This window comes from Carassius auratus, chromosome 14 (assembly GCF_003368295.1).
Source record: "Carassius auratus strain Wakin chromosome 14, ASM336829v1, whole genome shotgun sequence".
Classification (NCBI taxonomy): Eukaryota; Metazoa; Chordata; class Actinopteri; order Cypriniformes; family Cyprinidae; genus Carassius; species Carassius auratus.
Window position 1 is genome coordinate 5,350,360 of NC_039256.1, and position 15,046 is coordinate 5,365,405.

The following is a 15,046-nucleotide window of genomic DNA, read 5'->3' on the forward strand; positions in this document are numbered from 1 at the left end:
CTTTTTTACCAAACTGCGACAAACACCAATCTCCATTTTTTTTTACAGAATGCAATATATATATATACATGTGCATCTCATCAGTTAAGCCGGTTCTGTGATTAATAGTACTGGTAAATCTCCATCACGTAGATCACAGACAAGTTACGTTATATTTTGCATTCATTAGATAACCCGTTCAATTATAAACTCGATAATGCGTAGCTTGTCACTGTTAGTGTTTTTATTAATTACATTTATGTTTTTGTCAATACAGCACATAGCACTATTCAACTAAATTAATGTAACATAGCAACAGATTAATGCACTTTTGGAAGTTTGAATTTCTGTGTGATATTGTTGTATCTTTTTTTTTTTTTTTTTTTTAGTTCTACACCTGCAAAATCAGTTCAAGATTCCAAGTGGCTTTTGCATATTGTATTATTCTAAATGTGAAGCTAGAAAATCTCAGCTTTTGGATCTGGATGAAACTGGCAGAGGTCACATAAAACCAGTCAATCAGATTAGAGCTCGCCAGTTGATAAGTGCGTTCCAGTTTTGAATGCAATATTCATCTGATGGTCGTCTGAAGCTGAGACTATTTTGGAAGCCGCCTATGAATGCTCACTTGGTTTTGGACCAAAGCGGATAATTAGATGAAGGCTTGAAAGACTTAACCTTTATCAGAATAATGCAGTGTATTGTTCTTCATCTTCATCTTCAACTTACTTCATCCAAAACACCTTAAAAATGGGAAAATAAATTTGAATCATGCTGCAGATAACCTCCTGGTAGAAAGCACTATCTAAACGACACACTGAACTACAGGGTCAATTCTTCACACTAACAGAGCATCATTAATATCCCCTCTTTGGCAATGCCTGTCACAGAGAGTGTGATAAAGCATTGTGGATACTATCATTTTAAAGCCAACTCTTGAGACACAGCGGGGATTGTTGTGTTGGCACATCGCGATTGTACTGTTCTTTAAACCGCTGTGTGCACACCATGTCCCCTTTCACTGCATCTGTCAGCAGCATGACAGAGTCTCTCCAGTGGGCGTTTCATTACAGATAACAGCGGTTTGCATGTAAAATATACCACTGTTAACGGTTTACTGCATCATGTTTCCTGAATCTAAATGATGAAACAAAGAATACTGAGAATATCCAGTTGTTGTTGTTGTTTAATTATTATTATTTTTATTTTTATTTTTTTTATCAAACTGTACTGTAGAATAGATGGCTTTAGGTTAATATCTATGATGTCTATGAGCTAAAGGGAGTTACAGTGAAAGACATGACACCAGGACGTGTTCTGAGGGTATTAGGTTGAGATCCAAAACAACCCGTCATTACCACAAATACCAGGACCCAGATTTTAAATAAGACAATTCTCATTGATTTATTTCCATTAATAGCAAAATATGACTCTAAGGTTTACTTTGATTATTATTATTTTTTTTTTTTCAATCAGGGGTAAGAAGAGTTTGAGTAATAGTACTTCACTACTTATGCATTGTAGGAGGAGGATGGATGTGTCACACATTTTAAACTCAACAAATGGTAAAATACATCTATTAACCCTTATGCGTTGTTGGGGATGTTTTCGTCCACTAGGGGGTAAAGTTGAGCCTTATTTTTGCCACAACTTTCCCTGTGTTTCAACTAATGGAATGATATTTGGTGCAGCATTATATATATATATATATATATATATATATATATATATATATATATATATATATATATATATATATATATATATATATATATATATTTATATATAAAGAAATTCTCCCTCATTTATTGTTGGTGGCTGTTTTTGCCCCATTGACTTCCATTATTAAAAAAAAAATTTGATGGCAAAGCCATGACACCATATGATCATGCATTCTTGATCGATTGTGGTTTTCATTTTTGGGAAGCGATACATTTTTTAAAATTTTTATTGTTGATCAATAGCATTGACCCTTTATATAGGCCTGTGCAAAAAAAAAAAAAAAAAAAAAAAAAAGGATACATTTCTGGTTTGTATATGGAGTATAACAGCAAATCATATTGTTTGTGTGTGAGTGAGATTCTTGATTGTTTGTGGTTTTCCCTGTTGGGAAGAGGTAAAATTTTGTATTTTTTACAGCTGATCACTAGGTGGGAACATTAACCCTTTAGATAGGCCTGTGCAAAAAAAGTCTTAGTTTCTGGCTTATATATGGAGTTACATGGAGTATGACAGCAAAATGATAGAATGTGTGTCCATATGGAGTTACAATTTGGTAGCCCAAAATTAATTTAACTAGCCTATCGGTAGCATATAGTAGCATATCGGGATGTAACAATTCAGTAAAATGCGATAACATTTTTATTAAAACATGCTCTATTGATTCTGCTTGATTACAAAAAAAATAAAAATAAAAAATAAATAAAATAATAATAATAATAATAATAATAATAATACATTGACCTGTTTCATGTTCTCCTATATTAAACAGAGAGTTATTTAATGTAGTATGCAAACATTACTCCCTGCAGAAGTTTGTGTTATTTTCCCTGCACATAACATAATGAAGATCAGTATGAAGTTATTATTATTATGTATTTATTTGTTTTTGCTTACCTTTCTACTACATGTAAACAGTGGTCATTTGAAGAAGTGCACATATAAATATATATATATATATATATATATATATATATATATATATATATATATATATATATATATATATATATATATATATATATATATATATATATATATAAGAAAAAAAATATATATATATATCCCCTTGAGGAGCACACCTAGCTTCTAGTATACAGTATATATATATATTCCTAATGACAACAACAATGATAACTATTGTAATATATATATATATATATATATATATATATATATATATATATATATATATATATATATATATATATATATATATATATTACAATAGTTATCATTGTTGTTGTCATTAGGAACAGAATTGGGGACTGTGTATTCATTATAAAGTATTTTGACTTTTTCACTGCATTGTGTTTTAGGTTTATCAGAAAACACATGGAAATTAACCATGATTTGTATTATACTAAACATTTAACCATATATTTGTAGTTAAACTGTGTGTTAAAAAAACATACAATCAATCCATGGTTCCTGCACTTTTTCTATAGTAAAATCATTGTTAAAATAAGAAAAAAATTAATGTCCTGGCAGAAAAGTATTAGTAGCCCTACATTTTAATATTTTTTTAAGTTTGATCATATGCTACAGTTACACAAATTTCCTTAAATGTAAATTTACTTAAAATATGCCTTGATGAATGAATCCATTAAATATTTTAATTCTAAGAAGATAATGGAAGTTTCTGCTGTGAACGTGACTACTAATTATATATGTGCTTCAAAGAAGCTAACACTACTGTTTGCATGTAGTAATATGGAAGTTAATATCCAAAATAAATGTAATAACTTAATACTGATGTTCCTTATGTTATGTGCAGAAAAAAAAAAAAAAAAAACATGAACTTCTGCAGGGAGTAATGTTTGCACACTAAAGCCTTTTGAAAGAGCGTGCAGAACAAGGTAACATATACTGTGCTATTGTTAAATACATTTTATTTTATTTATTTTATTTTTATTTTTTTTTATTTTTTTTTAATGGAGAATCAGTTGCCGTATTGTTTAAAATCCCCAAACTGTTTGCTTAAATATTAAATTAAGAAATGACATTAAATTTAAAAGTTATCACTTTGGTAATCTAAACTACTTTTCATATGTAACTGTAATCTGATTACCCCTTATTTAAGATGTAATTATAAGGAAATACAGTTACTCATATTTTTTATATCTTAAATGCGTAACACCGTTACATGTATTTTGTTACAACCCAGCCCTGCCTATGTTTGATCAGTTTGATGAACATCTCAAATCATAAATTGCCTAAAATAAAATATATATAAAACAGTTCAATATCACAGTGCTAGTTTAAAAGTTTGACCTAGATTAATGTGCACATTTTGACACATATTTGATAATTTGTGCAAATAGTTTACAGGACATTGAGGTGCCAGCATGATCACTTGCATTTTTTTTTTTGCTCACAGCAAGTACAACTTAAAATACCTGTTTGCTCATATTTGCTCAAAAAGTAATACATCACTCTGAACTCTAAAGTGTCTACTTACATTTGTGTGCACTCACAAAATCAACAATACATTCTGCTTTTGTAAAATAAAGAGGCATGCATCACAAAAATAACCTGAAACTCTATAGAAATATATCTACTGAAAACTTTAAATTAATAATTTAAAATGGAATAATTCAAATCTAAAACTAAAGCTATTTCTTTATGTAATCTGTAGTTTTTTTTAAAGTCATAAGGGTTTATGTGTAGGTGTAGGTCTATATAGAATATGTCATTCTTGAAATTATATAAATCATTTCTTTGTTCTGTTATTAAACAATTGCCTTTCTTAAATAATGCTAAAATGTAATTGAGATCAGATTCTGTGTACATTGTGAGTGTTTTGGAAAAAGAATCTGAGGTGAATTGTTCTCCTATAATGCATGACAAATGTGCTGTCGCACTCTGTTGCAACTTGTCTGGTACACAGTGGTAAACTTGTCCTTCTGTGTGATGGTTGCACAGCCACTGTTCCTGTGATTAAAGTGTCTGTCACTGTTGGCTCTGCATTAAACACAGCAGACTGAACAGGACTGTAATACAATGGCTGGAAAACGCAGAGGGCAAGTGTAAAGTGACTTGACCTCATTATCCAAGTAAATCCAAAAAACAAGACCAGTTGCAATTCAGTATTCAAAGATGTCATGCCAGTATAAGTGGGTGCGTGCAGACACACACACACACACACACGCGTTTGTTCCTGTGAATTGTGTTGACTTTCCATTAAAAATATTTCGTTTTTACACTGACCAAAAATATTTTCTATCCTGGGTGCCAGCATGCTGTGCCATCTTAATGGTTTTCAATGGATTTAAATTACCTTTCTACAGTCGATATAATCAGATTAAAAACCGCCATGAATATACAAATTACAAATAAGTATGATACATGACTGTGACTCACTCACACACACACACTCTGTGCCATCATAAAGCTTTATGATACATTTTTACTTAAAATTGGATGACCAACACAACAAGGCCAAGTCAGATATATTATTCAATTTAACAAAAGTCTATCCTCTCTGCAAACGATAACTAAAATGTGCACATGTTAGCAATCAATTCTCAGGTTAGTTAAATGTGAACATGTTTTAGTAATCCATGCACACAGATTAAACGAACCCACAAGTTCATCTGCTTATATTAAATTTTATATAATTATACTCATGGTAGCCTAATAAAGTCAACATACCACTGAACATACTTAAGGGCTGGCTTTTTAATAGTAGTAGTAGTAGTATAGCATGTTGTTCATGTAAACAATCTGCATATAAATTTACACATTTGCATACTGCCTGCTTTGGTCCACCCTCAAATAACAGTTGGGTAATCGATTACCGTATTAGACATTTTTTTTTCACTACTGGGAGAAAAAAATAATAATAAAATTACAAAATACATAAAACATTGTTTGGACTTCAAATACCTCGAGAGCTGATTTGGTGGTGTTTATTTACAAAACATTCTATTTGTGATTAACCCACCACAAAAACTGTGTAAGCTGACCAATCGGAGCAGATTGCCTGTTTAAAAAGGTGGCTTTTACAGAGACATAAACTAAGCAGACGGGAAAAAAGGGTAAAAAAAACTGCACAGTGTTTTTTGAACTGTAAATCATTTAAAGTTATGTTTACTTAACAACATTTAAACTAAAAATGGAAAAGTTTTGGGGTACAGATGACAACTGTCAAAAATATCTATTCACACATATCTGTGCAAATGTCTAAATGCTTTATTTATGCAAAAAAAAAAAAAAAAAAAAATCTATATTTTGATTATTAATATGGTAATTAATATTAAGAATGAAATTTGAGGAAACAATGCAAGGTGATCTTGTTCTGGTTCCTTCAGAAAACTTCAACTTGATTTTTTTCGGATCTGACTTTCATGACTTTGTTGACTTTTGAGCAACAGTTTGCTCATTGTGGCTCATTTTGGCAGCGAATGTAACAAATGATCTTTCTGTGCAAACAGAACATTGTTTACAACATTATTACCTGTAATAGAGCATCAGCCAACAGGAACATATTATTCTTCATGAACTGGTTCTTTCAGACAGTTTGTTTCAGTGAACAGGGGACTGTTTCATAAAACAAGTTTACCAAACAAGTCAGGCTTATTTCAGTTAGTCTGATTTATTTTGAACCGAATAAACTGACAATAAATCAGACTAACAGAACTAATCCTGGTTTATATGCTAAACTCGTTTTATGAAACCGGCCCCTGGTTCATTTCATTAGTTTGCTTATATCATCATGCAATGATGTAATGTATATGAAATTATATCATTAAAGGTGCCATATGCAGAAATTGAGGTAAAAATATCCATAACATGACCTACACGCATCAAAAGAATGAGAAGAAATAAAGGCGATGATGTCATTAAAAAAATGTCAAGTTATAGTGCTGCAGAGATATCAACCTTAATTAGCATTAGCATTACTAGCCCCGGCCCGGCAGGTGTTTCGGCCGTGGGAGGCGGTATGCGGACAACATAACCACCAGCCAACCTGCAACGAATACACAAATAACTCGCAGGGCGTACCTGGACCTGATGTCAATCGTGTGGAAAGTACAGCCCACTACTTTCTGTTCAGAGAAGAGAGTGGAAGGATAGCTGAAGCCCTTGGCAAAAGACCAACACCCGCTACAGGGAAACAACCGCGCTCGGAATCACAAATCAAATCCGATAAGAATACCAGAGTAAACATCGGCACTGCTTTTAATCACTGGAGACAACTGATGGACCTGAAAGAAATGAGGTTTGACTCCGAACTTGCAAGTTAGATGCTGTTAGTATTTCGCTAGAAGTTTGTTTTATATGTTTGTGTATTTGTTTTCGGGAAGTTATAACATAGAAATGTATCGAAGGCTGTTCGATAAACGTGCTAATGTTGGCGATGGCTAACCGTAGCTGCGTTTGATAATTAGCTAGCTATAACTTAACGTTACCCATTTTATTATATAGGGCTGTGCATGTCTTTACTCATGTACATCTCATCAGTAAAGACGCTCCTGTAATTAGGAGTATATCTCCAGTACATGTGTTTAGATCAGAATTGCCAGGTTTTCACAACAAATTCTGCCCAGTTGCTTCTCAAAACTAGCCCAATCTCGCTTCCAGAAGGTTCCCCGATAAAACATTGCTTCCCGGGGTTAAAATATAGTTTTTTTAGCAGGTTTGCCTTGGTATAATTCACATTTTAGGGGCTAAATATCATGTTATTTGTATCGGGGTCGCTGTGACCAGCGGACATGAAAAACAACCAGCACAGACTTGGCAACACTGGTTGGCATTTACTACACGGAGCCGTAATTCACTGACAATCTACACAACATCGATGTTAAAATCGCAGGCGATTCTTTGTCGATTTTGAAAGCGATTTTGTGTTAGTTGTCGGTAGACTAAGGCTCTGTGCAGTTACTGCCGCTCCACCTGAAGCAGTGTTGCCAAGTCTGCGGTTGTTTTTCATGTCCGCGGTTTGAAGCAATCCCAATACCAATAACGTGATATTTAGCCCCTAAAATGCTAATTTTACCAGGGAAACCCTTCCCAAAAATGTATATTTTAACCCCGGGAAGCAATTTTTATCGGGAAACCTCCCGGAAACGCGATTGGGCTAGTTTTGGACTAGTTTAAAGAAGCAACTGGATAGGATTTGTTGTGAAAACCTGGCAACCCTGATCTGAATGCACATGCTGGAGATATACTTCTAATTACAGGAGCGTCTTTACTGATGAGAGGTGCATGAAAATCGCATTCGATTTTTTGCACAGCCCTATGTATCATAACTAACCTGCTCTGTCTAGTCTGTTGGTCTCCGTGTCCTCTTTGCTTTGTGGTTTTTCTGTGCGTGAAAAAATTGATGTGTGGCGTGAAAGCGTGTGAAAAGAGTCAACTGCGTGTGTCTCACGGTGAATGCTTGAGAGTTGGCACATTAGTTCTCAAGCAGAATAAAGGACAGGTTGATTGTTGCTGTTTAGCGTTTGTATTAATCTATGATGTGTCCCTGTTTGCCTACAGGGACATAAAAAAATTAATTAAAAGTGATACGTGGACCAAGGTGTCTGAGATTGTTCATTTTAAGTAAAGGATCCTAATATTTCGTCCACAACAATATTTATTCCATATACAACAACATTCCATATATACAATGGAATGTGGAGTATGACTTGTTTTTTTTTTGCCAAACATTACAGATGGCACCTTTAAAGCACCCAATAATTATGTGAAATGTGGATGTTTTAAATGTTAAAAGCATATAAAGTGATAAAGTCTTCATCGATAGTCTTCATCAGCTCACATTTTTACATAATGATAAATCCATAAATATAATTTACCCATTCAAGTGCTTGGTTATGCATGCGCTTATCACTGCCTCTTCAGTTCTTAGGTCTGAATAATAACTTAACTAATTTAGGCTACCCATTTTTAACTTGTTTTAAATTTTTAATTGCCATAAGCACATTTTAACTTTTTAGCACATTTTCTCAAACTCACAACCAACAATTAATCTTGCTAAGGATTTTGCGTTACATTTTATATACATAACAGATCATTATGCATTCATTACTGACAGCTTCTGTAAATATTTTATTCTGTAAATATTAGTGATCGACCGATGTATCTGTTTACCGATATTTTTCCCGATATTTAAGCATTTTTCCATAATCGGGTATCGGTTTTGTAATATCGGATTCGCCGATTTACGGCGCCATCTTGTGGCCGTTTTGAGATTTCCGCCATTGCAGCCCGGGCGTCTTAGGAGATCAGTCAACAACAACTCAGTGCACAGGTAAAGAATATGTTCTACTTGGTTTGCTTTAATTAATCAACTTTATTTAACATAAAAGACATGCACAAATGAGATCTGAGACATAAATTCCTGATATAGTTAATTTATGCAGCTTGTTTCTAAACAATTGAGACGAACTCATTGAGTCACGTAGTGTAATTCGTCATGTCCTGCCCCAATAAAGACGTATCTTTACATGAATTAAATAAAACAGACATGAATGAGTGCATGTTGAAAATAAAAGCGCTGAATTTAATTCTCTATCTGTTGTATTTGCTCACCATTAGTCTAGAAGAGAAAGTTTGTTCATATTCCTTAGCAACTGACGGATGATCTGGAGGCTTAAGCACGGCCACTGAATGAAACTTTTGACAAGATTATCTTGTTTAAACACCCTAGATTATGTTATCATTTACTACATAACAATTATTTCGCTAATACACATATAAATATAGCCTACCGCTTTGTGGAAATTAATTATTTATTATCTCCATGCGCGATCGCGGTTGATTAAATTATAGTCAAACAGCACTTTGTCAGTTGGCATTTCATGATTTAACGTTAGATTAAATTTAGATCATAAAATGCCAATTTACAAGTGCTGTTTAACTTTATATAGTCTCCGGAAAAAAAGTTCGTTCATATTGCTCAGCACCTGACTGGGTTGATGATCAGGAAGCCTCAAGCAATGCCACTGAATGAAACTTTTGACAAGATTATTAAACACCCTAGATTATATTATCATTTACTACATAACAATTATTTCGCTAATACACATATAAATATACCGCTTTGTGGAAATTAATTATTTATTATCTCCATGCGCGATCGCGGTTGATTAAATTATAGTCGAACAGCACTTTGTCAGTTGGCATTTCATGATCAAAAAAGTTCGTTCATATTGCTCAGCACCTGACTGGGTTGATGATCAGGAAGCCTCAAGCACGGCCACTGCATGAAATTTTTGACAAGATTATCTCGTTTAAACCCCCTAAATTATAGAATCATTTGATTTACTACATAATCATTATTTAGTTAATACAAATCTAAATAAATGCAGCTCTGTGGAAATTTTTTTATAATCTCCACACGCGATCGCGGTTGAGTAGCCCAATTTATAGTTTTGTGTAAATGCATAGATAAGTTACAGCACCTTGTCAGAAAGCATTTCATGATCTAGACCGACAAAACATAATTAATAACACTAGTTGGAATCAGTGATTGATAGGAGGATGGGCAAGCCACTTGAATGGTGGAAACAAAATGAGAAAAAGTTCCCCATTCTTGCTCTTCTGTCAAGAAAGTTCCTTTGCCCCCCACCATCTTCGGTGCCCAGTGAACGAGCCTTCAGTGAAGTGGGAGCCATTTATGAAAATAAAGGAAGCAGGCTTACAGGGCAGAATGCTAAAAGACTCTGTTTTCTACACTAAAACCTAGTTCTGCTTAACTGGGAGTATTAAGTTACACTACTGAATAGCTATGCACTCCTAAATAGCCCCCCCCCCCCCCCCCGCCCCCACCAATATGTTATAATCATTTTTGTGCTTTTATTTTTTTTTTACCTCATCAAAGCTTTTATTTTAAAACAAAGACTTAGTAACAGTGCACTTTAATTTTTTGGACTCAGACCCCTCTATTTATTTGTGTATAAATATAATTTTTATTTTTTTTTGTATGCAAGGAGGGAGTGATTGTTATAAATAAAATGGTTTGTTCAGCTTATTTGTGTTGTAATAATTGTCAGAAGCAGAAGTATAACAGTAAATAAATATCGGTTCTGCATATCGGTTATCGGGTACATAAACATGCAAATAATCTGTATCGGTATCGGTTATAAAAAATCAATATCGGTCGATCACTAGTAAATATTATACACGTGTTCACTTAGGCCTACAAATGACATGACAATATTATGCCTTTTATTTATTTTCAGTTCTTCAGTTACAGAAATGGATACAATATACGCTATGGATGCTATAGACACAATAAATTTACATGAAACATTGACATCTTCAACATTCGGCTTACCTCAGTTAGAAACACATCTTTTCATTTATTACTATTATTATTATTATTATTATTATTATTATTATTATTATTATTATTATTATTATGTTTTTTTATGAATCTCTATGAATAAATAATGACTTAAACATAATTTTCTCACTTAACAATGAGCTAAAATAGTCAATAATTATATTAATTATTAAAAATGTTTAATTATATTGCTCCAGGTCTTCATTTACAAAAACAGACAACAATGCACAACTCACAAACAAGGAAACAAGACGGACACACACACACAAAATATTGTGTACATCATATTGACAGCTTATAAGAAAAATATTAAAATTTAAATTATGATTGGCTAGAAACGCATAGCCATTTTTTTTTCTCCATTCAGCTCTACATAAATACATTTTGAGATTCTTAGCCTATTGAGTAGTTCGAATCCAACAGATAATTCACATGTTCTTCCTGATCAGCTACAAAAAAGGAGCTTATAACAAGTAATTTGCATAAAGCATACTGACAGCTTATAAGAAATTAACATGAATATCATGAACACACACTGAGCCATAACTTGGTTAATACCACATATCTGGGTAAGCGCCTATGGTAAAAGTATGTAGGGTATAATAATATTATTAGTAATTATAATAATAATAATAATAATAATAATAATAATAATAATAATAATAATAATAATAATAATAATAATAATAATAACAGTTTAAACTGCACATTCTGTTTTTATGACTGAAACGACATGATAGGAGCAATTTTCCCTCACATGGATCCCTGTGTTGTCACTTTCAAGACTTCAAAACATTCAAGTTTGTAACTGACCAACCTCTGAAACAAATTTATTTGAGCTGATACCGAGAGAGAGTTTTTCAGCCCTTTCTTCACTGTGCCCAAGAAAGGCTCGTGGGTTACGATCAATCTAGGACCTGTGTGTCTTGAACTGATTCCTTCACCGGTTACCGTACAAGATGTTGACACAGGAACGCATCTTTAGGTGCATCTGTTCCCGAGATTTGCAAGCGAGGTTTGCAGTGATCGACCTAAAGGACGCATAATTTCATGTGTCATTCCTTCTGCACCACAGACCATTGGTGTGATTCGGGTCCGAAGGACGTGCATATACGTACAAGGTCCTGTCCTCCAGACTGTTTCTATTCCGCATGTCCTCACTTAAGTTGCGGAGACAGCCCTTGTTCCCCTGAGAGGATAGGGCATTTGCATTCTCAACTACTTGGATGACTGGCTTGGACTAGCTCAGTCTCAGGATCAGTTGTGTGCAGACAGTGACTTGGTGCTTTCGACCTCAGTCGGTCGGGCCTTCGGATCAACTGGGAAAAGAGCAAACTCTTCTGGGAGAGGATCTCTTTTCTTGGTATGAAGTTGCATTTGGTCGAACATGCATCATGCAAGGACGCGCTCAGTCAGTGTTGAACTGCAGAATCATCTGAGGTCGCTTCATGCCCTGACATTCTGGGCCTGCAACCGCACATCCAACGAGCTTTCGCTCCCTGTGCTCTCTGGAGGATAGAGACTCCATCCCCAGTCAGTCAAGCTGATTTGGAGATGTTTCGGAGCTGGCAGGTAGACTTGTTTGCCTTTCCAGAGACCTCTCATTGCAAGTTGTTTTACTCCCTGGCTGGGGGAACACTTGGCACTGTAGCAAATTAGCTCATAGTTAGATGAACATAATTAATCATAACAGGTTATCATTAATCATATTCATCTTTATGAATTACTTGTAGCATTTTAGCATTAATAGTACGATAAAATTATTTGTTCGTCTGCCGGATGCACAGTGTTAATCATCCACTGACCTTAAGTAATTAAGTGAGGAAGCGGAAGAGTTGTCGCCGTGATGGGGAGGAGCAGGGAACTTTGGACTCCCCGGTTGCCCAAACCCGGAGGAGCAGTCGGCGTCCACCGGGCGGCAGAGGAGGCTCGTGCCTTCCGCCGAGGGCCGTCCGGTGCCACCGCCAGGCACCGCGGAGAGGTTCACCCAGCTGGTGGAGGGCCAAGCGACAGTGCGTCTGGGAACTGGAAATTGTTTTTTTTCTCCTTTCTCCCCTCTCTCATCTCTGTTGCTCCTCATCCTTCCATCTCCTTTTCTCTTGCCTCGTCTGTCCTACCCCCAGGTTTTCGCAAGTTACCGTGAGCGGTGGGGGAGGGGGGGTTATGTGGGGGAGAGCAGTCTTGTGGGTACCCCCTGGCCTACGAGGGGTGATGGGTATATGTGATGAGTATGGCGAGGTTGAGATCCGTGGGAATGGAGAGAGGTTGGTGGAGTGATTTGGAAATGAGCGACACCTGCTCCACTAACCGGTCTCGCATCCTATGAAGGAGATCAGAAGGATTCAGAAGAGGAGCGACGTCAGTGAAGGACGAGGGAGGACCAGGCATGGGTTTTATTTTGTGTTTGGTTTTGTGTTGTTTTTGTGAAGCAGTCATCCGTGAGGGGCTGTTGTGCTGTTTTGTGTTTATTTGGTTATTAAAGTTTTGATTTTAATGTCCGCCGTTTGCCGCCTCCTTCTTCCCGTGATTATGAAGTTTGTATATTGCTACACTGAATATGTGCTGCACCTGCTGCATACTAATACTCAGGCTGTGAATAAAGGATGACAGAAATATTTTTTCATTAACAAATAATAATAATAATAATAATAATAATAATAATAATAATAATAAGAGTTATAATAATTATTATAATTATAATAAAAATAATAATAAATAAAATAAAAATACAAAAATAAAAAGTGTTCATTTAAAAGGCTAGCATGCCTTTACATTTTAGCCATTAAGAGTAATTAATCATCACTCGGTATGTGCTACACGAGGCCTCCTTTAAACACCACCTTTAAAAACACTGACAGCATTTACTCATTAATTATAACACACAGGAGAGTACTTGTTTTTCCTGTCAGAGAAACACATAGCAAGCTGAGATTATTGCATACACTATCTTGACATTGTTCACAATGTGTCACCTCATGCACTTACATGATGGCTGTAAATAATATTTATGTTTTTGTGGATTGTTATTTGCCTCTGCCTGGTCCTCTGAGGAGAACTGCTAATGCTTCTGAACACAGAGAGGTAAATGAATGAACTAACAAGGTCTAGGTGACCTGTATTTGTTAAGATAAACCGTAATAACACATGAGTAAGTTCATACTTAGAGTGATGACTTACACTAAAAAAGAAAACAGAGAGAAATGTCTAAATACTTATTAGGCCACTGTATAATTTTCCATAATATCCATCCATGAAGGCCACATATGCCTAGAGACAGATGGGAAATTCCAATGTGAATTGTGTTCACTGCTTTATAAATCACTCATTGGCCAAACTGTAAAGCATTTGCCCGGAGTTATTGATGTCTCAGACAGCATCATTTCCAACTGCAAACTTACAAGTGACACCAGGATTGTGGCTGCCATTGTGCTCGTTATGCTCGGAGTCAAGAGGTCAAGATAGTAATATCATTCTGCAATTTGCCCATGAGGCTGTGACCATGAGACCCTTGGAGGAAATAATGTGAGCAAGCATTCTATCAGCAGCCACTGTTTTGGCCAACGGTATGGGCACAGAACCAAAGCTAGAGGTACTGTACAAAACAGATAAAGAAAATATCTTCATGATGAGTTAGTAAATGAACAGTGAGGAGCCTAGTGGGGAGGAAAGCAGAGCAATTGTGCCTGGACTCAAGGAGTGTTTTTAAAAGAATAGTGTCAGCGTTTTTATTTTATTTTTTTAAATTGCTCTGAAACCACTCACAAGCATATAACCAATTATAAGTCAGCCACAAGGTGAAATCTGCACTACAAATTAAGGTGTCATGTTATATGGACTACTAAACAGATTTTGAAGGTAATTTTAAAATATAAATAAAGCGGTGTAAACACAATTGGATTTTTACAACACTGTAAGTGTGTGCCATCAGGTAGTGAAAAGTTTGACACACTTGTGATCCAAATACTGGAAATATCATCAAAAGTAGTCGAGTGTTCAAGTGCAAAAGACCGCAAGTGTGGGTATTTGCACAAGGCAAGTGTATATCAGGTACTT